At 39.9% G+C, this 24,309-nt stretch overlaps 1 long non-coding RNA gene across 1 annotated transcript; it reads left to right on the forward strand.

Moving 5' to 3' along the window:
- Nucleotides 1-1,785: 1,785 nt before the first annotated feature.
- Nucleotides 1,786-22,083, forward strand: LOC148132219 (uncharacterized). The gene is made up of 3 exons (XR_015747730.1): nucleotides 1,786-1,884; nucleotides 5,279-5,404; nucleotides 18,686-22,083. It is a non-coding gene; the product is annotated as an uncharacterized LOC148132219 (long non-coding RNA).
- The last annotated feature ends 2,226 nt before the right edge of the window (nucleotides 22,084-24,309 follow it).

Genomic DNA, 24,309 nt, shown 5'->3' on the forward strand with positions numbered 1-24,309 from the left:
TCATGCTCCACATAGAAGGCATTTACATTGGTGCAACTTGATACCCTGTCTTCAATGGTGTTATTATAGGCAGGTAGAACAATCTATTTACCAGTATCACCTTTGCATGTGCTCATGCAGGGATCTTCAAACTTAAGAGCTTTAAGACTTGTGGACTTCAACTCCCAGAATTCCTCCTCCAGTCATGTTAGCTCAAGAATTCTGGGAGTTGAAGTCCACAAGTCTTAAACTTGCCAAGTTTGAAGACCCTTGTGCTCATGCAACAAGGCAGAACATGTGTTTCTCGATTGCTTCCTGCAATACACATTGTGCCTTGATCTCCCACTTATTAGTGTGCTCTTTCCAACCTATCATAATCCATGATTGTAGATCAGCTGCTGCAAGATCAGCATGCCGAAAGCATCTAAGGACAGGAAATTTGTAGCTTGTTAATAGCAAGTGAAGCCCTACCTTTTCTGCTGATTTTTAGATCTACATTTACTGGGTTTTGCTATGCAATAAATGCTGCTGTTTATATAATTTTAACTCTTCCTATTTATTATATTATATATTTTTTTATCTATTTAGTCTGTCGGTTACATAGATACATGGACAATTTTAAAAAAGGACATTATCTCTGGAATGAAGGAAGACACTCTTGAACCTGTTTTCTTGCCTGTAATGAAAGCACATGTTGGCCTATATGAATTTGTTGGCACTGCTGGATTAGTGACAGCAGCTGTCCCACCAGAGAGGAAATATCAAGTACATGAAGCAACAACTTCATGGTAACAGGATTTCATAAGCACAAATCCTCTCTTGGCTGAAGTGTTTCCTCGTCAAGGAGATGACTAAAGCATTCCCACTTCTTCCCTTCCTCCCATCTCCTTTTTTCCTAAGGAATAAAAATTCAGGTTATTTGTGCCAATATTATTTTAGATTGTGGCTGGGGGTGAGAGGGTGGTGGCAGGGGACTGAATTGTCTTTGTCGCCTTTTCATCCTTAATGCCACCTGCAATGAGCTAATCAAGTGCCAGTCTTCAAATTCTGGTCATGTGCACAAACTCAGTGCAGCTGTCTGATGTGTGCTGCTCATTAACACAAGTATTAGGGAGATTCTTCTTATTTGGAAAGGTTAGAAGAAGGATGAGTGGGGATCGGTTATAGGACTTTCTGTTGTCATTTCTCTCAGGGGTGGGATTCTACTGGTTCTGTCCACTTCTGCAGAACCAGTTGCTCTGAAAAGCAGCAAACAGAGAGCATACATAGAACTGGTTCTATGTCTGCTGCTGTTTTGGCCCACCCGCCCGGGCTCTTACCTGACTTTTATTTCCTGTGTTTTCAACCGCAGCTGCTTTGCGCACCACAGCTGCAGTTTAAAAAAGCAGGAAAAAGGTGCTTTTTCAACCGCTGCGCACCCGCGCATAGCGCTGCTCAGCTGTCCAGGCAGCTAGATGACAACGATATACACGCGCACGCAGCAAAATGTAAAATCACCGAACCGGTAGTTACACCGGTCGGATCCCACCTCTGATTTCTCTAGATAGTTTTTCAATCCTGTTTTTCTATCAAACTTGATAATCCTTCACTCACTACATACCTATAGAGGATTTAAATAATTCCTTCAAACTTGACTGTGTAAGTTTGTACAAACACCAAGGGTTGTCATCCTGAATGTAAATACAGCTCTTGGAAAACAGGACTTTGACATCTTTCTTGCAGAGCATGATTTTTTGTTTGTAAACAAAATGGCCTTGGTCAATTTTTATTTGTATTTGTATTGTTGCTGCTCCCATGGTGCACCAAGTGTTCTGTTCTGGCTAAGTGAAATAACTGATCGGGACTAAACCTATTTCAATTTGAAGAACTAATATGGCAATTGTCAACTTTCCCAAGGGAAATGAGGTAAGGGTTGGAGAACATTCTTGACATTCATGTCCATCAGGTTTTTGACCATCTCAGTGTATAATTTGACTTTACTTCATATTATGACCCTAATCCCATTAGGAGAGTTATAAAGATGAGATAGGACTCTTCATATCATTCCCAGCTTACATAGCCTGTATTAACTTCCCTTTAATTCAAGGGTCTTCAAACTTGGCAAGTTTAAGACTTGTGGACTTCAACTCCCAGAATTCCTGAGCTAACATGATTGGAGGAAGAATTCTGGGAGTTGAAGTCCACAAGTCTTAAAGCTGTCAAGTTTGAAGACCCCCTGCTTTAATTCATTATTTTTATGGGCAATTCAATTTATTTTCAATTTTCAATTTATTTTCAAGAGCAAATTTGATCAAATGTGTTCCATTTGAGCCAATGTTTCTCTAAACCAGACCTTAATGAAATCCAAAGTTTCTTTCATTGTTTAACAGGGGTCTTCAAACTTGGCAAGCTTTAAGACTTGTGGACTTCAACTCCCAGAATTCCTCCTGCAGTCATGTTAGCTCAGGAATTCTGGGAGTTGAAGTCCACAAGTCTTAAACTTGTCAAGTTTGAACACCCTTGGTTTATTATATTACACTGATGCTGCTGGGTCTCAATCCTTCACTAGTTGCTGTCATGGATCCACCCCCAAACCCTTCTCCAGAGGCAAGGTTCAGAGGAGGAAGGATGCATCTGCAGAGGAAAGTGTGGAGCTGAATATTGGTCAGCTTTTTCTATTGAAAAAGAATATTGGTCAGGATTGGGGCTCAGAATGCTAGCCTCATGGAGCAGCCTCAGCTGGGTTGATCGGACCAATGACAGGCTGAGGCTGAAGGAGCCAAGCTGCAGCAAGTTGGTCAGGAGACTCCAGGTGAGGACTGGGAGCAGCTGCCACTTGTTTGCAATGAGGAGGAGAAGGTGAAGTCTACACCCCTCCTCCTGATCCAAGGACATGTGAAGCAGAGAGGAGACAGACACAATGCCAGTCAGTTAGATTACTTGTGGGGAGGCAACCTTGCCTACTTAAGGAGGACTTGAGTCAAGTCCCTGAGGACTGGAGTGTTGTTGGAGCAATGTGCCCAGTTCTGTGCCTTGTGTGATCATGCTGTGTAGCCTGGCTCATTTGACTCCTGGACTTTGTGACTTAAGTTATCTGTACTGAGCTTGAAATCTAGACCTGTGCAACAGGATTGCTTTCCGATGAACTGTCTGTAGGTTTGAATAAACACCTGTAGAAGTTATATAAAAGTTTATATAGAAGTTATATAAAAAGAAGCCATAGTTGAGTGGGGGAGGAACAGGGCAGCACAGTTGCTGAGGTTATCAAAATGCCCTTATAAATGCTTGGGGAATTGAATGAGAACATTCAATGTTAAAATTAGTTTAAGTTAGTTTTCTTTCAGTTTATGTAGATATGTGTGAATGTAACTATGAATATGGCTAATTTATTAAAATTAATTAAGTTAAAATGCAGGTCAAGCTCCAATGTCACATTGTTGTGGTTAGCCGGCAGCAGGTGTGGACAGCTCAGAAGAGCGAGGACTCAGATAAGGGGCCAGAACCATTAGGGAGTGGACTGCTGCCTTCAGAGATTGTGGGGGCTGGCAGCAGCGATGAGGAGGTTCCCGATGAGCCTGTGCCAAGTGCGTGTGCGCGCAGGGTTGCTCGCAGGAAAGAGCAGTTGCAGCAGCATGGGCGACTCGGGAGTAAGGCTGCAAGGTAATGGCCCCTCCTTCAAGAAGATAAAAGCCAGCTGTGAAGCGAACATTCTTTGTAGGAAGGAAAGATGTTTTGAAACTCAGCCTCGTGGACATTGCAATATCTTAAGTTGGTATTTGAAGACTCTTGTGTTGTGAAATATTTCTTATCTGTTATTCTTGCAGTCTTGCACAGTTTTGGCGAGGCTTGTGCTTATCAGAGTTAATTAGTTTGCAGAAGATTTTTAACTGGGGATTCATAAGAATCGTTAAAAGGTTTCTGTTCCCTTTGGTTCGTGTTTGTTTTATTGGAAAAGGGTTTGGGTCAGAACAGACATTTTGATCTATTTGGATATCACTTTCCTGCAAGTGCCAAGTATTAGTTACTTCTCACAACTGCAATCGGTTTAGAGTAGTTAAATTCGTGTGTCACGGTGGCATCACTTATCGGGACTTTCCCCCCCTTTGCTAAACCAGGCGGGGGCAGGGCCAGCACATGATGCATCTGGCCCACGGGCTGTGAGCTTGACACCACAGCTTTAGAGTATCAACCAACTGAAAACATGTATCAAAATAATATCAATAATACAATATATTTAACAGATAAATGATCAAGCCAGCAAAATAATATTCTACAATGGGACAACTGGTTTTCTTTAAAATGTTTGGGGAAAAGTTTAAAAGTACTAACCTGGCACAAAGTAAGCACCAGGAGAGTTTGATTAGGGAAGACAGATGGAACATTTCTATTGACAAGGCTCTTTCAGTTTTAAGAATCCCATAAATATTTGGGCATGGGGTAGACAAAGTGATAAATTTAATAAACTTTTTGAAAAATAGAAAAACAACTCTACTGATTCATTTGTGTGATAGGAGAAATAGCAGAAAAGCTAGAAGTCTATTGCTTCGGATTCCCTCCCGTGCTTCCTTCTTTTTCTTTCTGGTCTCGTACTTCTTTAGCATCTTCCAAGCGCAAGATATACTTGCCCTTCCCACCAATTGATATATTTTTTTTTGCTTGCCTTTATAGACAGCCAAGGATTTCAGGCAAATTATCTTTCTTTGAACAGCATTTGGGAGAGAGCTGAAAAATGAACAGCCAAGATAATGTACTTCATCATCTCTTTTGCAGAGCTAGAGTGGGAAGAATTAAAATGTCATATCCTTCTTCAAGATCTGATCCTTCTGAAGGCTAGGATTATGTCGTGCCTTGCAGTTTTCAAATATCTGACAACATTTAAAGGGAAATGTTAGATATTTCCCTCTACAAATTGGGTTTCCTTTTGGAGTGTGGTTTAAACATGCTGCACACACAAACGTCAATGCATCTCATTCCTATTCTAGGACAAAGTATGAAACATGCTTCAAAGTAGTCTTATCTGTGATCCAGGGCATGTTTTGAAGGCATGTAATGCTTTTAGTGAGCTCAGAGTCTGGTCCATGCTTTGAAAGGGGCTAGATCCAGTCATAATAACTCAACATACAAGGGCTCATTTCTCATTTTCTACCTATGGATAATCTACTGTATGTTTCTTTAAAGTCTGTGAATTCCCTTATCAATTGCCTTTAATCAAAAGGCAAACCAATACATTCTTGGCACCTCTATGTACGCATGTCCGCTCCCATTCTCATTCAGTTTGATAGAGATGAATTTGCTTTTAAATTTAGATATTTTTTTCCAGGCAGGAAACAATTCCAATGGATTTCTCATGGATCTGGTGGGGAGTTTTAGCTATGCAACTCCCAATGTGTTTGTGGAAAGAGCGAGAGAGAATACGTGCATGTATGCTTCATTGCACAATAATCTGGTAAATTGCAGCCTCTCTGACTTTCCATAATACAAATGTACCACAAACGAACTTAGAACATATTCAGATGACTCAGAAATGTGGGCAGCCATGGAGGCCACAAAAAGATGGAGAGAGTGTAATTAAGACACAGGCAACCCCCTCCTCCTTCCCATTAGTTCACAACAATAAAGGAAGCTCAAGATGACTGCAAAAAGAAATTGAGAGTAAAGCAGAAAAAACATTGTCTTGCAAACTTTCAAGGCATTTGAAAGACCAATCTTGGCCTTGCAGTTCTATAGCCTGCACAGCAAGAGAGAACTCCTCACCACTGAAATCACCCTGAAAAGATAAGTGCATCCCAGTTTACTGGGTAAAACTCGGAGTGACATTTTAACCAATTAGTTTCTCAAAGGACTCTCCCAACTTATGTGTCTACCTGTTTATGGAATTCAGAATTTGACACAGCTTCTCCTTCACTCCCTCCTTTCATCCTACTGTGAAATTGGTCTCTGTCTCTCTCTCTCTCTCTCACACACACACACAGACTAACACAGAGAGACTCAGATACAGATGTGTATACACACACACATACCCAAGGATAGGCAAAGAACTTGAACAAAACTGATACCTTAACTGCTCTAAGGGTAAATGAGCAAGATATATAGATGTTAGCTATGGATCTTCCTTATTAATAACAAAGTTTGACACATCACTGGCTTAAAGGCAGCCAGATGCATTTCCTCCCCCCTCCTTATTTTCACATGTTGCACCCGCACAGGTCAGCCAGATTTTTTTTTTTTGCTGTCCAAAACAGTAGGGGAGTTAAGTGCGGGGAGGGGAGGGGAGAGAAAGCTCTGCTATTGTTTAATTTTGGGAAAGAAGAGGGGAGGGGATGCTAAGGCTTAAAGTCAGTCTAAATGTCTGAGGCAGCGAAAGGGTTTCCATGATTTTAAACCGGTCCTTCCAAAAGATACAACATACATTGCAACATTCCTAGTAGAAATTCCTGCACTTGGGTGGCAGGCTGAAGAACAGCTGCAGGTAGCTGATTCATTGCCCAAATCTCTACTAGGGGGAGGAAAGTTGCAGGGCCCCCTGCCAAAAATGAGCAATAGTTTTTCAAGCTGGAAAAGGCCTCCTGAATAAGATGGATAAGGGAGTGAGGTTGGGAGTGGGGAAGCAAAGTTCTGGAAGCCGGTGCACATATAATCGGATTAAAGTCCATGAGTTTCCTCAGAAAGTTCTTAAATAGTTGAGCTGTCAGCTCCTGAAACAAGGACAAGGGGAGGGAGGGGAGTTGGGAGTTGGAATGGCATTGTAAAGAAGGGAAGAAAGAAATCTGATTCAGAGTTGAAACACTGCATGGAATTTTCAGACATCCCACTTTCCCCCCTATTTTTCTATCACTTTCCTTGATGGGTTAGGCAATAGGCAGAGCCAAGATTCCCAGGTTCTAGAGCTAAAGAATTCCGTATGGCGAAGAAGGTCTGAGGACAGGACAACATCACTGCCTATATGACAATGTGAAACACTGTCACAAATTCATATTTCATCCCACAAGTCCAAAAACAAGGCGCACAAGTGGATTGCAAAGCCAGAGAGTAAGAGTTCTTCTGACACGTTGAGATAAAATATCCTTCAGAATCAAACCCCTCCCTCCCAAGAGCAATCTTCAGAACAATGATGCCTATGCTGTAGCTCTAAAAAAATAATAATCAATGAAGCTGATTGACAGGTTGGTTAGTTTATTGATGTAATATAAAATATGGCTTCTTTTTTACTCATTCAAGGAGAAGGGCTGTGCAGTTCACTGCAGCAATTAATTTATAGAAATCTTCATCTTCACCATCATCATTATTGTTATAATCATTGTCATCTTCACCATCAAAAACAATATTAGCTGCAGCCAGGAGTAGGTTCCAGTGACCTGCCTGGACAGGATAGCTCCTATGCAGTTTCTCTGTGGGCTGATCCTAGGGTGCAGCTTTCTGAGGAACTCCATGAGATGAAACCAAGAAGTGATGCTCTGAGCATAGAATGAATGAAAACATGACAAGAGCCCATATTTGGGCCTACATCCTGGCAATAAGGGAGGACAAAGGTTATTTCTCTGTATCTGCCAATAGCCCTCCAGCAGTCCTATTTTGGAAGGAGATGAATGGTGGAACTGTCCTTTGACTTCTTGATCGTTGAGCAACTTTTAATATGGTTGACCACAGTTCCTTCTGAGGTGGCAAAAGAGGCTAGGAGTGAAAGGCAGTAGGTTGCAGTAGTTCATTTCCTTTCTCAGTCGTCATTTCAAGCTGGTATTGATAGGAGGGCTACAGTCAAGGCTACAGTCCCTTACTTGTGGAGTGCCTAAAGCTTCAACATCCCTCCCCCAACATCTTCAAGAAATCATTAGGTAAGGTCACCGATAAGTTCAAAGTTCAGTATGCATCAGTATATCAATTATATCCAGGTTTATATTTCAGCACTGGGATGTGAAAGTGAAGTTCTCAAAATGCTGCAATGGACACAAGTGTGAAAAATGGTCATCTGTCATTTTTTTTCAGTGCCATTGTAACTTTGAACGGTCACTAAAGATTGGTTGCAAGTGTACTACTTCCTGTAATTGGCACTCCCCCCACTCAGGTGTGTGTGGAAATGCTACAATCCTCTTGACAATTGTTATATCACCCTCTTGGTTAAAAAAAATCCAAAACTACAAAAAGTTGCTGGCTGCAAAAAGATGGCCAACTTTTGTTTAACTCAAGAAAAACAAGATATTAAGAAAAATGACAACAAATAAATAAATAAATAAAAATAAAATAAAAATAAAAATAAACAGGCAGTATTACAGAATCTGACAAAACTGGTTTGACCAGAGCAGGACTTCAACAAGTGTCCATACTGCAGTCAGAGAGAGTTCCACAATGCTGGCTTTGTGTCTCTGTAAAGCTAATCTCCAATATAGCCTAAAATTGAAGGCATGCAATAAAAGGGGGAGGGAGAATGGAAGAGGCGATGTGCAGGGTACTAAGGGAATTATGACAAAATTATTACCATTCCTTCTCCTTCCACCGTTCCTGTGTTTTTGGCCTAATGCAGAGAATAAATGGATTTTGACATGCTCACTTCATTGGAATGGAGAAAGAAATCTGTCTGCAGCCTGATGATATCACTCACAGGATGATATTGTATATGTCACACGAAGTTCAAGTAGAAGCAATGTACAACAGAGGCACAATGGCTGCTGTTTTTATCTTGTAATCACCTAAAATTTCGCTCTCTCCATTAAGTTAATGACCAATAGAAATAATCTGAGAAAGTACATTAGGCCAATTTTGGGATTTTACATTCCAGTGAACCCCTTAAACCTTTGATCGCTTCAGAATTTTTTAAAAAAACACTGAGCTGAGCTAAGTTCACAAAATAAATAATGCAAACTTGTTCTTGTGAATCTGAAACTTAGTTATTTTGTTGTGGAACTAAAGTTCCTTGTCCTATTTACTGTAGCTGCCACCATTACTTTCAGCAAACAAACTATATTTAAAGCTAATTTGGAACATTGGCTGTCTACAGCTCACTTCACATCGATGTTTAAATATGATATATGTTAGCCTTTCTTTGTCATGCTATCTGAGAAGGAAAATTCTGTAGATATTGCATACTAGTTGAGCACGCCTCTAGAATGCAACAAAGTGGACATGTTACCATTTCACTTTCCTCAGACAGTATTGCTGAAGGATTCTGGGAATCGAAGTCCACAAGTCTTAAAAAGTTGCCAAGTTTGGAGACCTCACGATTAAAGCAAACTCTTTCCCGCATGGTCACTGATTGAAAATGGATTTATTGATTCTGATCAACAAACATTTTCATGTCCTTGGATATGGGAGCATAGTTCAGACTAATGTAGCTGAAGTTAACTGATGTTCAGTTCCCCTTTTAAAGATTAAAGATGCCGCAAGTGATTGAACCTCATTAAAATACAAAAAGGTATTGGAAGCAGTACTTGAGTTGAAATTCACATCTCTTAAAGTTGTTGAAGTTGAGAACTGCAGCACTAGAGGAATATCAACAATTTTTCTAGCAACATTATACATGCCCACCATATGTTATAATCTGCATGTAAGAAATGACGAGAATCTCATGACATGAATCTTGGGATGCAACACATCTTAGAGGAGGTACTCTTAAACCTAATACTTAATCCTATCCCCCTTTTTATGAATCCCCCTTGCCAAGGTCCCTATTTTTAGTTACCTTTTCCTAGATCAGGCTTTCAGATTGAAAGAGGACAAGGGGTCCTCTTAACAAAGAGGACAAGGTCCCAATGACCTTGGTGCCCTCTGATCTTGTATTAGGTTCTCACCACAAACCTGTATTTTGGCTTTCTGGCTTATCATCTACATTTTACATCTATGTAAAATGGTGGCTTGCAGGTTTGCATCTGTGATTTCATCTGCATGTAGACAGTTTTTAAAAATATGCCATATTTCCTTTAGGGGAAAAATTACAGGCTGGGCTGCCTGCTTGACTTCTCTCTAGGAACTCATTATAGAAGGGGAACTTGAAGACTCTTGCTCCATTTCATACCAGAGTTGGACTGAATCGCTCTTCAAACAGGGGGCTATTCTATAAAATAAGATCTACAGTCACCCAAATGTTTCCTTTTCTCCCTGTCTAAGGTGCCTCCACATTCCTTCTTTTGAGATGGAGAAGGAACACCAATCCTGTCTTAATGAAGTTGTCTTTCTGTGAAGTCACTGCTTTTTTCCCTTTTATTTCAATTTCTTCTGTTCCAAAAGCCAAATTCTGGAAGTGATTAATGGCACCTTTTCTGTTCCTCTTAGTTGATGAAGAACCTGAGTCTCTCTGTCTTTGTCTCTCTCTGTTTCTGTCTCATCCAGAGGTGTTATTCAGCAGGTTCTGACCAGTTCTGGAGAACCAGTAGCAGAAATTTTGAATAGTTCGGAGAACCGGCAAACACCACCTCTGACTGGAGATTTTACAGTATCCTTCCCCTGCCATGCCCACCAAGCCACGCCCACAGAACCCGTAGTACAAAAAAATTGAATCCCACCACTGGCCTTGTCCTACCACATGACTGTGGCTACTAATTCCTTTCTGATGTTGCCACTGCCTTCTAAAACACACACAGGTTTGGTGGATTTTCCAGGCGCTTCTTCTGTTCTATAGCTGAAGCAGAAGGTTCATCCGCTTCCTGTGCCTACTGGCATAAATAGAAAGGCTGCATGGAGCTATTTTCATTCACCAGCTGCCTGACAGGGCCTCGCTCTCAGTCTCTGGACAAATATGGGCTTGAAATATACTAAAACCTTTGCTATACTGAAGTATTCTCTTTGCACACTAAACATTGTATGATGTTTGTTTCTAATTTATGTGAGTTAAACCATTATGGACTCTGTTAAGTAAGAAACAAGTGAAATATAGCTTGTTCAGAATAGCTAACTGGCAACATCTAATTAACTTTGGCCTTGAAAATGAAAACAAAGTCAGATCTGGTTAATACTTCAGTGGGAGATCATTAGGAAGCAATAGATTGTAGGCTGGGCTAAAAAATAAATAAGAAATTTTGGAAGAAGATAATTCCATACTGTTGCCCAGAAAACTATACAGATGCATTCATGAATTCACCAAGAGTGAAGCTTGAATTTTTAAAAACCTTTATTAGCCTATAAAACAGAGAGCTACCAGATGGGGGCAAAGATTTGCTGTTCTAGTAATCCTCTAGATCAGTGTTTGTTAAGATTGAGAAACAATGAACTAGATTTTTTTTCAACCCAGGTAGGGTATCCTTCCTTTATAGCTCATTCAATCATATAGTTAAAACTTTGTGACCTTGCTTCATGTATAAATCAATTAGTTCAAGTCTGAAAGTAATCTGTTCTAAGAAAACATAATTTATCAAGATGTTTGGAAATTAATTTAAGTAATGGACATGAATAAATGATACTATGTGTACTGATAAAGTGCTATTTCTCCAAAAGCAGCAAAAATGATTGTGATCTGAAACTCATATCTAAATTTTGTGGCAAAAGGGTAGAGGTCTGAAGAGGGAGGAAGTATGTAGAATCATAGGAAATTCCTAATTTTACCTGTTACAAATCACTTCCTCTCCCACAGTTCCTTTTAATTTTAAATTAGTTCATCAAACACTAAAATTAAATTTCAATTTACTGGGAGCTTTGCATGCTATATTTAATGGATTGCCTGACATTTCATTTAGCCATTATTTTATTTCAGGGTGATACTTATATAAGGCTTTTAAAATTAGCACCGCCTTTCAAGCTGAGAGGGTCAGAACAGAGTTTGCATGTCATAAAAAGCTTCTTATCAAAGCTTATTTCCTCAGACCTACCTTTCATCTTTTATAATATTTACTTTGCAAATCCTTGAACTTAAAAGCGTTAAACAGGTTAAGGGAGGGAGACAGAGTGAGGGAGCAAGAGAGCAGAAGTAGGAGCTATGATACATTGAATTTAGATTGTCAGTGGCCTGTAAAAAGTTGTAGATAAGGATAAAACAATTTAGGGCATTTTCAGAATGGTAAAAACATGTAGCAACCTGTTAATATCAGAGGAGAGAAGGTGTTCTTTCCTTAAGGCTCAGGCATGAACAGGGAAAGGCAAAGATTTCTAACTTCTTCTCCTTTCTACATAAACATATGGCAGAGGGGAAAAATCCATCTCCTGGAGAAACCACCACCACTACATGAACATAGACAGTACTGAGTTAGATAGATCAGTATACTGTATTGGTATAAGGCAGTTCATATATTTTCATGAGACCATTTAGTCGGTTTGTTTGAATTGTTCAGGGGAGTACTGGATTGTAAAATTTCCAGCAGGTTTTCAGATTTCAATTTTACTACCATTAGCTTTCCAATGGTTACAATTAAGATCCTTTAAGTCACCCTCAGTTGGGCCTTCCAACCTCTTGCTAACATACTGGATCATGCGGGTTGCAATAATCCTCCAATTGCCTCTCAGATAGAACCCATTTTCGGCCACACCCCTTTGGCTAAGCAGCTGCCATTCCATCCAGCTGTTCTTTTGATATGTATCAATTTACTTTATTTTGACATTCCTGCAAACCCAATTGTGTTCTATCTTGCTATGCTTCTTCCTTGCATGCCTATGGGTTTGAAGTTAGACAATATGGTTTATTTAAGATAGCCTCTTCCTACTAAAATTCGGCCTATTAGTGCTTGACCACTTTCCATTGTGCCAATGTTTCCCATAAAGTTTTTACTATTGTTTTATTCAAATTGGCTAAGGATGCTGTATGAGGTGGATTCTTGCCACCACCACCACCACAAAAAAATCTTGTTTGTTTGAGCCATGGTGCCTGCTTGTCCTACAGGTAAAACTCGAAAAATTAGAGTATCGTGCAAAAGTTCATTTATTTCAGTAATGCAACTTAAAAGGTGAAACTAATATATGAGATAGTCTCATTACATGCAAAGCAAGATAGTTCAAGCCATGATGTGTCATAATTTAGATGATTATGGCTTACAGCTCATGAAAATCCCAAATCCACAATCTCAGAAAATTAGAATATTGTGAAAAGGGTCAATATTCTAGGCTCAAAGTGTCCCACTCTAATCAGCTAATTAAGCCATAACACCTGCAAAGGGTTCCTGAGTCTTTAAATGGTCTCTCAGTCTGGTTCAGTAGGAAGCACAATCATGGGAAAGACTGCTGATCTGACAGTTGTACAGAAAACCATCATTGACACCCTCCATAAGGAGGGAAAGCCTCAAAAGGTAATTGCAAAAGAAGTTGGATGTTCCCAAAGTGCTGTATCAAAGCACATTAATAGAAAGTTATGTGGAAGGGAAAAGTGTGGAAGAAAAAGGTGCACAAGCAGCAGGGATGACCGCAGCCTGGAGAGGATTGTCAGGAAAAGGCTATTCAAAAGTGTTGGGGACTTTCACAAGGAGTGGACTGAGGCTGGAGTCAGTGCATCAAGAGCCACTACACACAGATGGATCCTGGACATGGGCTTCAAATATCGTATTCCTCTTGTCAAGCTGCTCCTGAACAACAAACAACATCAGAAGCGTCTTACTTGAGCTAAATAAAAATAGAACTGATCTGTTGCTTCTCTTCTGATGAGAGCAACTTTTGCATCTCATTTGGAAACCAAGGACCTAGAGTCTGGAGGAAGAATGGAAAGGCACACACTGCAAGATGCTTGAAGTCCAGTGTGGAGTTTCCATAGTCTGTGTTGATTTGGGGAGCCATGTCATCTGCTGGTGTTGGTCCACTGTGCTTAATTAAGTCCAGGGTCAATGCAGCCGTCTACCAGGAGATTTTGGAGCACTTCATGCTTCCTTCCACAGATGAGCTTTATGGGGATGCTGACTTCATTTTCCAGCAGGATGTGGCACCTGCCCACACCGCCAAAAGCACCAAAACCTGGTTCAATGACCATGGGATTACTGTGCTTGGTTGGCCAGCAAACTCGCCTGACCTGAACCCCATAGAGAATCTATGGGGCATTGCCAAGAGAAAGATGAGAGACATGAGACCGAACAATGCAGAAGAGCTGAAGGCCGCTATTGAAGCATCCTGGTCTTCCATAACAACTCAGCAGTGCCACAGGCTGATAGCTTCCATGCCATGCCACATTGAGGCAGTAATTGCTGCAAAAGGGGCCCAAACCAAGTAGTGAGTACATATGCATGCTTACACTTTTCAGAGGTCCAATATTGTTCTATGTACAATCCTTGTTTTATTGATTGCATGTAATATTCTAATTTTCCGAGATTGTGGATTTGGAGTTTTCATGAGCTGTAAGCCATAATCATCACAATTATGACAAATCACGGCTTGAACTATCTTGCTTTGCATGTAATGAGTCTATCCCATATATTAGTTTCACCTTTTAAGTTGCATTACTGAAAGAAATGAACTTTTGCATGATATTCTAATTTTTCAAGTTTCACCTGTATAATTATGTTCTCTTTCATTCTTTTAAAAAAGATTTGCATCACCACTTGCAATCCTTAAGACTGGCATAATGCAAAGGTGCATGAACTGATGTATATGACACTGAAATTTGCTATAATTGAATTATATATTTGCAGTAGGCCAAAATCTGCCTGTAAATTGCTGTTACTTCCAAATACTTGGTGTCTTCAGATTTCACAAGGAAAAAACACTCCAGATACATCTCTTCTGGTACAGGAGAGTTGAAAGCTACATGTTTGTGAAAACAGGATTTGAGATTGGCTAATTTTTAAGAAAATAGTATTTGTTTCCCTGAGTTTGGGAAACACCATGCAGTGACACTACATGAATTAATGTACTTGTACTTGTCTTTCATTAAACTCTAAACACCTAGACATCTAGATTACTGAAGCTGAAGCTCAAATACTTTGGCCACCAAATAAAAAGAGAAGACTCATTGGAAAAGACCTTGATGCTGGGAAGGGTTGAAGGCAAAAAGAAAAGGGGATGGCAGAGAATGAGATTGTTAAATAGTGTCATTAACACAATGAACATGAATCTGGGCAAATTCCAAGAGACAATGGAGGACAGGGAAGCCTGGCATGCAATGGTCCAGAAGATTGCAAGAGTTGGACATGACTTAGCAACTGAACAACATCAAGACATCTAGACACCTGAACCTACCAGAATCATACATATCCAAAAATATTTGAAAGTTGGGGATCATCCTACTCTAACAATGGCTCTTTATATTAGTTAATATATATACAAATTGATCTAAATACTCTTTTATTTTGGATCACTGCCTCAGAGAACTTGGGACAAGCATGATGTTCCTTTCCCTTAAAAACATCAACAAAAATTCTTTTTTATTGAGCACTTTAGTCTAAAAATCCTTCCACCATCATCTTTTCTGCAACAACAGGTGTGATAGCTGACCTATATTTGTTTACAGACACGGGTGGAGGAAGCTAATTCTAGAGAGCTTGGCAAGGTGCTCTGGATTAATCATTAATCACAAACTCTATTCTTCAGCTTCTCTGTGGATTTATCTTCTCCTTAAAGAATGTTTTGAAGTAGCCGCATTTATAATAACGGGGCCAAGTGTGGATGAAGAGCAGACAGAGTACAATTACACAACAGTGATAGGACATGTTACTCACTGCACGTGGGTGGTCAGGAATCACTTTAGACATATGCACAACTGTCAATCACACATGTGTTATTGATCAGACTCCCACCCCCTCAAAGAAGGGTAGACATTAGCCTGGACATTCCTGTTAATACATGATATTTGGCCGTGCAACTGGTTGTGCCCTGTTGAAATGAAAATGTGCACAGCTGCTGTCACATGGTCCCATGGCGCCTTTGATCAAGACTTTTTCACTCACCAGGCATAGTCTCTTAACAGCTCTTCCCATTTAGTAAACCATGGCAGTATATTTATCTTATCATAGTATTTCTATTCTGCCCTTATAATTTAATAAAATGCCTGAATCAGCAAACATAGTAATGGTGAAACACTCACATTAAAAGAAAAAAGAAAAACAAGTTGAAAATAAATAGCAGCAGCAGGTAGAAAGCTAGCCACCAAATCAATCAATCAATCAAACTCCAGGGCTATCAGAAGGCTGAGGAGCAAAACCATCAACAGAAGATACTGAATTATCATCAGGGAAAGGAATGCATCTCTGAGAGGCTAGAAATAATTGTAACAGAGAAGGTCCTTCCATGTCGCAGGATATGCAGAAGGCCTTGGCTTACTTTGGTAGACTGAAAAACTCATGTAGTCCAACTTGCCAAGTTGTTGAATGCTGATTTACATTGTCAGTGGCACTTTGGAGCAGAAAGCCAAAGGGTGAGAGGTTAAGCCAGGGTCATCTTCTGTATAATGAAGAATTGCTTATTTTATAGACAGTCCTCCTTGAGGTTTTCTTCAAGAAAACTGAGCAACGCTTTCCCTGTCCATAATAAAATTAACAAAGGAACAGTGAGATAAAAAGTAACCCAACCTTAATAATTCTGCGCAAGCTCACTGTAGGTTTAAAAACGGTTAACTTACTTTGTTTTCCAAAATGACTCATCCAGCTACAGTTATCTAGAGAAAGAAAAGTGAATGAGATTGTGGTCTAGACAAAGATCCTCTCCCCTTCAGAAAGTCATTGGCTGAAAGCAACGCTTCTGGTTCTTAACTGACTGTGGGGATGTACTTTCCGAGCAGAATGGTCATTTGAATGAATTATCGTGAAAAACTCTTCGGTGCTCTAATGCTGATTGATTGGTCAATTGATTAGCTGACAGAGGAAACAGATCCATCAGTTCGTGTATTAGTTACGGTTACTAAAAATATCCATCTAGTAGCTGTTAAATGCAAGGGTGAAAAATGAGGGGCTGCTTTGAAGTGAACTGCCTTTCTGCCCAGCCCTTGTTGATGCACAAGTGTTTTCTTCTCCCAGCCTGTTCAGACAGAGAACAAGCACTTCCTATGTCCTATTGCCCTCCTCCCAGATTTCTGAAGTCGTATCCCTAGGCAAAACACAGGAAGTTGTGATCACCATGGACATCCAAGGCCAAAAAAGGTCAAAACCCAATTCTGGCTGGAGTTCCTCAGTGTGTTTGCTTTGCCTGCCCCATGGACCTTCTGACCAAAGGAAAGTCAGGCACTGACCTTTCTAGTGACCCAGAGCTGGCTCATCGAAGGTCCTGATTGTAACCTTCTGGGTGACATAAGCAATTTTAATAAAATCCTGTGGAGATCAGACACTTAATATGACACGTCCAGAATGCCCCGGTTCTCCAGAAGAACTCTGTTCCTTCCCTGAACCAATCAATCAGCCTATTTAATTAAATGTTTCAAACCTACTGGTGTGCTCTAAAAAGCCAAATACTTTGGTTGCAATTCTTCTGTAGCATATTCTTCTTTAAGCTGGAGTTGAAGCCAGAATCATTTGTAGAGTTAAAGGAAAGGGCACCTTGATCTGAGCTTGACCCATGGGGACCTTGTAGATTCCTCATGTTGTTTTCATGGCAATAATTTGAAAGTGGGTTGCTATTGTGGTGTTCTTCTGGATTTCCCCCCATTTTTTTAAAATTATAGCTGTGTTATTTCTGGGCAGTATCCATCCAAATGCTATTCAGTTTTGACTCTGTTTATATTTTTCAGCTCAGATAAGATTGAAAATTCAAATAACTTGCAGGTATATATTTCAATTTTTACAATAGACAATATTCTTATATTCACAGAATTTTACCAACATGTCACATCTCAGTATTTTCTATGTTTACTGAAACTGAATGATTGTAAATTGAGGACTACCTGTATTGGATTGCAGCACTTAGAAGTACAAGAAGCTAACAATTTTTCTTGTAGATGTTTAGTGTATCTGGATAAAGAAAGAGAGGATGGGGAAGCACAAGGTATCAAAAACAAGCTGAAAACTCCAATTCATCCCTTCCAATAAGGCCGTTGCCTAACTGTATCAGTCTCTGTCAAATAACAACAACCATAACACCAATTGGTTGTTTTGAAGCCTCCAACCTTCCTAAGTGGATAGAGGAGGCAAATATGATAATTGGTGAAATGTTCCTTTGTTTGTGAATTTGTCCTCTCTTTCTCACCTGGTGACTGTTGAAGAAATCTGTAAGGTCAATGTCTATAGTCTGCTGATATAGAGCATGTTTGCATGGTGAAAGTCCCAGGTTTAGTCTTCACCATCTTTAAGGAAGTTCTTAAAAGATTCTTTTGAAAGTTACATACAGGGAGTGTAGTCAATACTGAATTAAATGAGTCTGAGGCCTAGAAGTCTCCTCTATTCCACAACAGGACACTAATAATGTGCTAATCTATTCCAGTCAAAGATAGGCTTCTGTGTGGCCTTTTCATCTGGAATAGTCTCATGGGTGAACTTTCTTCCTCTTTGTAGGTGGGCCACATAGGATATTCCCAAGCAGCTTCAGGGCTGACAGCGGTCTTTGGTTTGTATATGCATATTTAAGACTGCAAGCATCAAAAATAACCCAAAGAGAAAAGGAATTGAATACAGCTCTAGCAGATAAGAGAATAAGGAAAAGCAGACTGATTCATTCCCTACTATCTGCATCTACCTTAGGTTGTGGACTCTTCAGCCTTTCATGAAGTCTCAAGCAGGTTAAGTGGGAGTACTAAAAGCTATGGGTTCAAACAATATGTAGCTTCATGCTGGGCTGATTGGCACGTGTTGCAATACAGATTGTGTGCCCTGCGGAAGAATCAAAGGCAGGGATGCTCCTAAAGGTCACTATCAAAGTTTTCTTTCCTCTCTGCACTAGCCCCTAATGTCCTTTTTCTGTTATTCCACAGGATGGATGGAGAGAGGAAGAAAGCAGGCTTCCTGGTGTGCCTTCTTCCTGGTTTGCAGCCTTAGTGGAGTGCACCTGTTTACCTCTGAACTCAGACTTCATAGTTGGTGGCCCATATTCTTCAGTAGGATGGAAATATGGCTGGGGGAGGAGTTCTATTCCAAATTTGCCTTTCTCATTACTTTAACAGTTGGCTGATTAATAGACAGATGGAGGAAATGGGCCTGTCACTCTCATGCTGATAAGGATCTTCAGAGTATACATCTCTATTGCAAATAGCCGTTTCAAAGAAAATGCAAGCTTTTCAGGAAATGTCTTACATCAGATTCTTTTATATATTGCATATGCAGATTTCCATGGATGCAGTGGCAATTGACTGCACTGCTTAAGAGAGCTACATTACCATTCTCCAGAGATGAATGGGGGAAAAGCTAGCAATTTCTGCACACCCTTAATGGGGAAAACATTTATCTCCTATCATAAGAAATGAGCATCTTTAGGAATCTAACACTCAATGAGTTAAGGACATTACTTCCTTCATTATACAGTCTAACAGTGTGTTAAATCAGATATGGTCTGCAATGTTTAGCCCATAATGACCTTAAGGCAACAAACAGTTGTTCTAGCAGCAGCAGTGTAACACTAGTAGATGCATAAAACACAAATATGAAACCAGAGTGACTAAATGAAGAGTTCAGAAAGTAATAGCTAAATATAGCACTATATATAGAACATCCATTAATGTCATCTGGGAATAGAATATTTTTCAAGGTTTGCTTAATTGGGAAATGATATTTGTTGGAATGGCCTGGCAACACAAAATGATATGTCTAGAACATCCAATGTTGATATTTTTAAGGATGAGACCACTTCAGAACTTGTGGTACACTTGGATGGATGCAAGTGGTCAAAAGTACTAGGCCTTTAAAAGTAACCATCAGCACTGGATATTAAGATCAGGAAGTACTAAGAAATGGTATAGTAGTAAGTACAATGATGTTTAAGTGCTTGACCATCAAAAGCATCTGGACTATTGTGTTTTTTGTATTTTAAAATGTGTTGAGCAATAACTCATGTAGATCTATTCCACTAATCCAGCCTGGAAGTGAGCAAACTATGTATAATCATTGTAAGACTGACTCCTTCTAGCTGCTCATGAGGCTTTGCAGAGGAAAGCCAAGGGCAAAGATACCATGTGCACCATGAATTCATCACACAAATTATGTGAATTATATCTTGTACTTTATTTGCATCAAGATATGATTGATGAAGATTGCATCATCTGTGACATTTATGTGATGATGTCATGATGGTTTCTATTGAACATCCGTGCTTTCATTTCTCTTTGTGATAGTTCTGGATGTTGAACAGAAGGAATGGAAAAAATGGCAATAGACATTTGCAGAAAAATCAGGGACTTGTAGCAAAAGCAGTGGCAGTGTCACATTTGTGAATCATTGTTGGTAGCAAAGGTAGCTTTAACTTCGATTATTTAGCTTCTGGATGGAGGCTGAGGCTCCTGGACATTGAGGTTGTTGGATGGAATGGAGTACTTTAATTTCCCATCTGCTCTGATCACCATACAGCTGAGACAGGGAGAGGTTAGTAAGGAGAAGTTTTGAGCACTTGCATATAAATGTCTTTGTGTGCATGTATGGATGGGTAGACCATAAACATTTCTCCAGCTTGGTCCCACAGCATCCCAAAGGCCATCCATTCTTATTGCATTTATTGAATAGAATCAGAGGAAGGATCAGAAGTTTCTTTCTCCTAAAAGTTCAGGGGGCTTGCTCTACTTAGCTTGCATATTGTGTTTGATTGTGGTTTTGAGTACCTTGGAGAGTAAAGAAATCAAGACATGGTTGTCTCATAATGTATCCCCTCTCAAGTGTTTGCCGTTCCTTTAAGCAGAACATTGAAATTCAATATTGCCTGCCTGAGGTTCTCTCTAATAGGAAAGTCGGTAGCAACTACGTTTCAACCAGATGTCATTCAACTTAGCGTAACTCAATGTTGCAATCATAGTTATTTGCATTGTCCTGACCTGGAGGGAACTCCTCTAAATCTCGTGATTCATCATCATCCATCAGAAATTACCAAGAGGTTTTTGAGGCAAACCTCTCTCACCCCTATGGTTTTGGCAGCAGAGGCCAGCACATGGAGCTCTTCATATTCAGCAGTGAAACAATGTCATGTTTTGAGCAGAGTAAGTTTGGCCCAAAACGTATTTAATCTATTTTTGAACTACAACTCTCTTTTGTTAACCACTTTGTGGAAGATGTATTAGAAGAATGCCATTCCTATGATTGTCAATATTTAAGCACAAATCCCCAAAATATTCTCTTCAGAAGCACGCACATTCCTGCAAAATTGGGTCAAGCCAATTTGCATTTGCTCTGGTCTTCCATCAGGTTTAAGAAGATGCCAGACAAGATGTTTTTATGGGCACCACTGGGGCCATTTGTCTACTTTCTTTTCCTCACATCCCATGTTGCTGCTTTCTCTGACAGTGGAAAGAAAAGAAGCTGGCTTAATACATATTTAGATCATACAGGACACTACAAAGGAGCAACTTAACCGCAGGAGGAAATTTTTGTATTTCCACTGTGTTCTGGATTTCAGGGGCAGTTACGAATTCTACCTCAGCTAAGTAGCAGCATGTAGCTGATCTCGGCTGATTTTGAAAAAACTAAGCAGGATTAAATCTCATTGATACTTGGATGGGAGACCAAAACCAGTCCCCAAAACATCAATGGAAAACAACTTTGCCCATAAAATAACAGGAAATCAATAGGAGTCAAGCTTCACTCATGGAAGAAGCTTCCCAAGAATTCTAAATTCTGATGCAACGTTGTTGGAAAAAACATTAATTTGGACAAGTGGCTATTCCTCTGTGGTTAGGTTTTGGCTTCTGACTAGTATGGGTTGGATTTGGGGTGTCCTTTTGTGTTGGTTGAAGTTTGCTACATTATATGTTGGTGGAGTCTAGAATCCTGCCAATATTGGTAAAGATCAGCTGTGAATTAATGTGTCATCTAAAATGAATGGATAAGAAATAAAAGCTTTATGGTTTGAATAGAAATAAAACACCTGCTATTCACCATGACTTTTAGTATTATAATGGTTCTATATTTTAGATCCATAACTTCACTATTCTTTTGTTCCAAATAATCATTTAATTGCCTTATATAAAATGTGTAATACTTTAGTTGTATTAATTTCATGCCCAAAATTCTTAAATTTACAATTTTACTTTGTATTCTACAGCTTGTTTTACTTTAGTCAATTTCTATGCTATATGGGCTGTATTCATATTCATATTCAGCAAGTTAAATGTGACTCTTGTTTTGCTTTGCTGGTGAATGACTGAAATAAAATGTCTGATGGTCTGCTAGAGGCAAAAAAAAAGTCTTGAGTTGAAGTCTCTAATGAAAAGAAAGCAAACTTGTCTGTGTCTTGGAAGCTTTCTATGCCAATTCAAATAATAATTTTCCAGGATCCCAAATTGCAAGGGGAGAATTCACAGAGAGAAGGTGCTTTCCATTGGAGAAAAAACCTTTTTACCTGAAGAAGGGGATCTAGGTGGTTCAAATTAGTATCCTTCTCCTATTTCTCTTCTCCAAATGTCAAATTGAACTTTGTGAGTTAGAACTGGGGATAACCATGTGTAAATTCTTGCTGAAATTCACTGCTAACATTGACCCAATCTGACTGAAGGCAGAAGTGGGCAGATCTGCCCACTTCTGCCAGATCCCTTCAAAGTTTGGCCAGTGCTCAGACCAGGACCTCACAAAAGATTGGAGCTTTGGGAGTGCTTCTTTCTCATTTCTTCCTTTCAAGATGTCAACCGTATCCATGCCATGGTTGCATGCTGCATGCATGCAACTTCAATTGCAGCTGTGGTCACTCCCCGCTTTCCACAGATGCCCCTGTGGAAAACAAAGTTAAGCTATGGTCCAATCACTATCTTAACCTTGATTGGTTAATCATAAATCACTAAGGACAAGTAATGCTTTGTCAGCCTCCTTACTGTGACTGAGTGGGGAGATCTGGCCATTAGGCCAGCGCTGTCTATGCCAGCAAAGTTTTCTGCTGGCTTAAGAACTGGTGTGTAATACTTGAATGTGGCTATCTGGAAAGGCCTTCAAACCCTCAGAAGCTTGGCTTTTCCTCCCATGGGGTAGAGGGTTCCTTTATTCTGGACTTGATAGACAAATAGCATAATTTGCATAAGGCAGCTTCTTCTGATTTTTGTTTTAAGACAACGATTCTTTCTTTCTTGCAAGATCTTTATTCGTTTGAGACAGAACACAGGATAAAAAAAATGAGGACTTTTTTTTAAAAAAAGTTTTTATTCTCTTCACACGCAAAGAGACATGCACAGTAGCACACACTGATCTGTAAAGAGAGTCCTTTTCAGCAGCTGGGATCGGAAGCGTGCCACGAGTGGGTGCAAGAGGATCCAACTGTCCCCAATTAATTAATTTTGAAACTATGCAGAGTGCCAGTTTGCATTGGCTAAAACTGTGTGAGAAAGTGTCTCCCAGATTTCTGTAGTTGTCCAGGATGCAGTTTTGTCATCTGAGGCTGCTTTGCATAACAGTGCATCGACCTCTAATTATGCACAAGGGATGCTAATGGGCCCCAGGCATGTTGGAGCACCCTGGGAAAAGTATCTTGAGGGAGGGAGGGGGAAGGAGGAAGGGACCAAAAGAAAAGAAAAAAGATAGAGAAAAAGATAAAAGAGAAGAAAAAAGACACAAAAGACACAAAGAAGAGAAAGAGGGGGAGGAAGGGAGAGAACAGAGTGCTATAAATGTAACAAAGCAAAACATTATTATTTAATGATAGTCTATATGATGATAAATATAAGGTATTATAGCAGTCTATGGCTCCCTTCAACATCAGACCCCCTCAAACTCCTCCTTTCACAACCCTGTTTTATCTGAATTGCCTCTATAAGAATCAACTGTGGAACAAGATTGAGGAAATGGTATTTTTAGTAAGAGATGAGCAGGAAGACAGATAGTAAGGGAGATATGAGCTAACTGGTTTTGTTGGTAAGATTACATTAACCACAATAGGATCCTTCAAAATGAGCTCAATTCCTGGTTACTTTATGTAATTCACTTGGCAGCAATCTGGAAATGGTTTGGCATGATCTTCTTCCATGACGTTCTTTAGAGTTTTAGCCTGTGGCTGTGGTGTTCCCTGGATCTTCCAGCTAGGTACTAAACCACACCCAACCCCACCTGTATTCTGAACCCAGACCAAGTGACAGGGGCTGCTTCTTGATGAAGCTGAAACCACACATAGTGCAGAATGCTGTTTCATCGAGAGGAGTATTTCCTGATCTTAGAAACTTTAAAATACAAGATGTAGACTTCCCCAACCAGGAATTCTTGGAGATGAAGTCCGCATATCCAAAAGTGTCCAAAGTTGAGAGTGATCTAGAGCAACAAGGGATTGGTGTAAGCAATTCTGTGTCATAGTCCCATCCTGAGCAGATCCATGGACATTAAAGTGTCACTCTCCACCCACACATTACAGTTATGCAACAGAATCAGCTGTGCTTCAACCCATGAGTGCTTGGAAACCTCTCCTCTGTCGGAGCCCTAGGGATAT

The sequence above is a fragment of the Notechis scutatus genome, chromosome 2 (assembly GCF_049901735.1).
Source record: "Notechis scutatus isolate UNSWTSFEM ecotype Mainland chromosome 2, rNotScu1.2, whole genome shotgun sequence".
NCBI lineage: Eukaryota > Metazoa > Chordata > Lepidosauria > Squamata > Elapidae > Notechis > Notechis scutatus.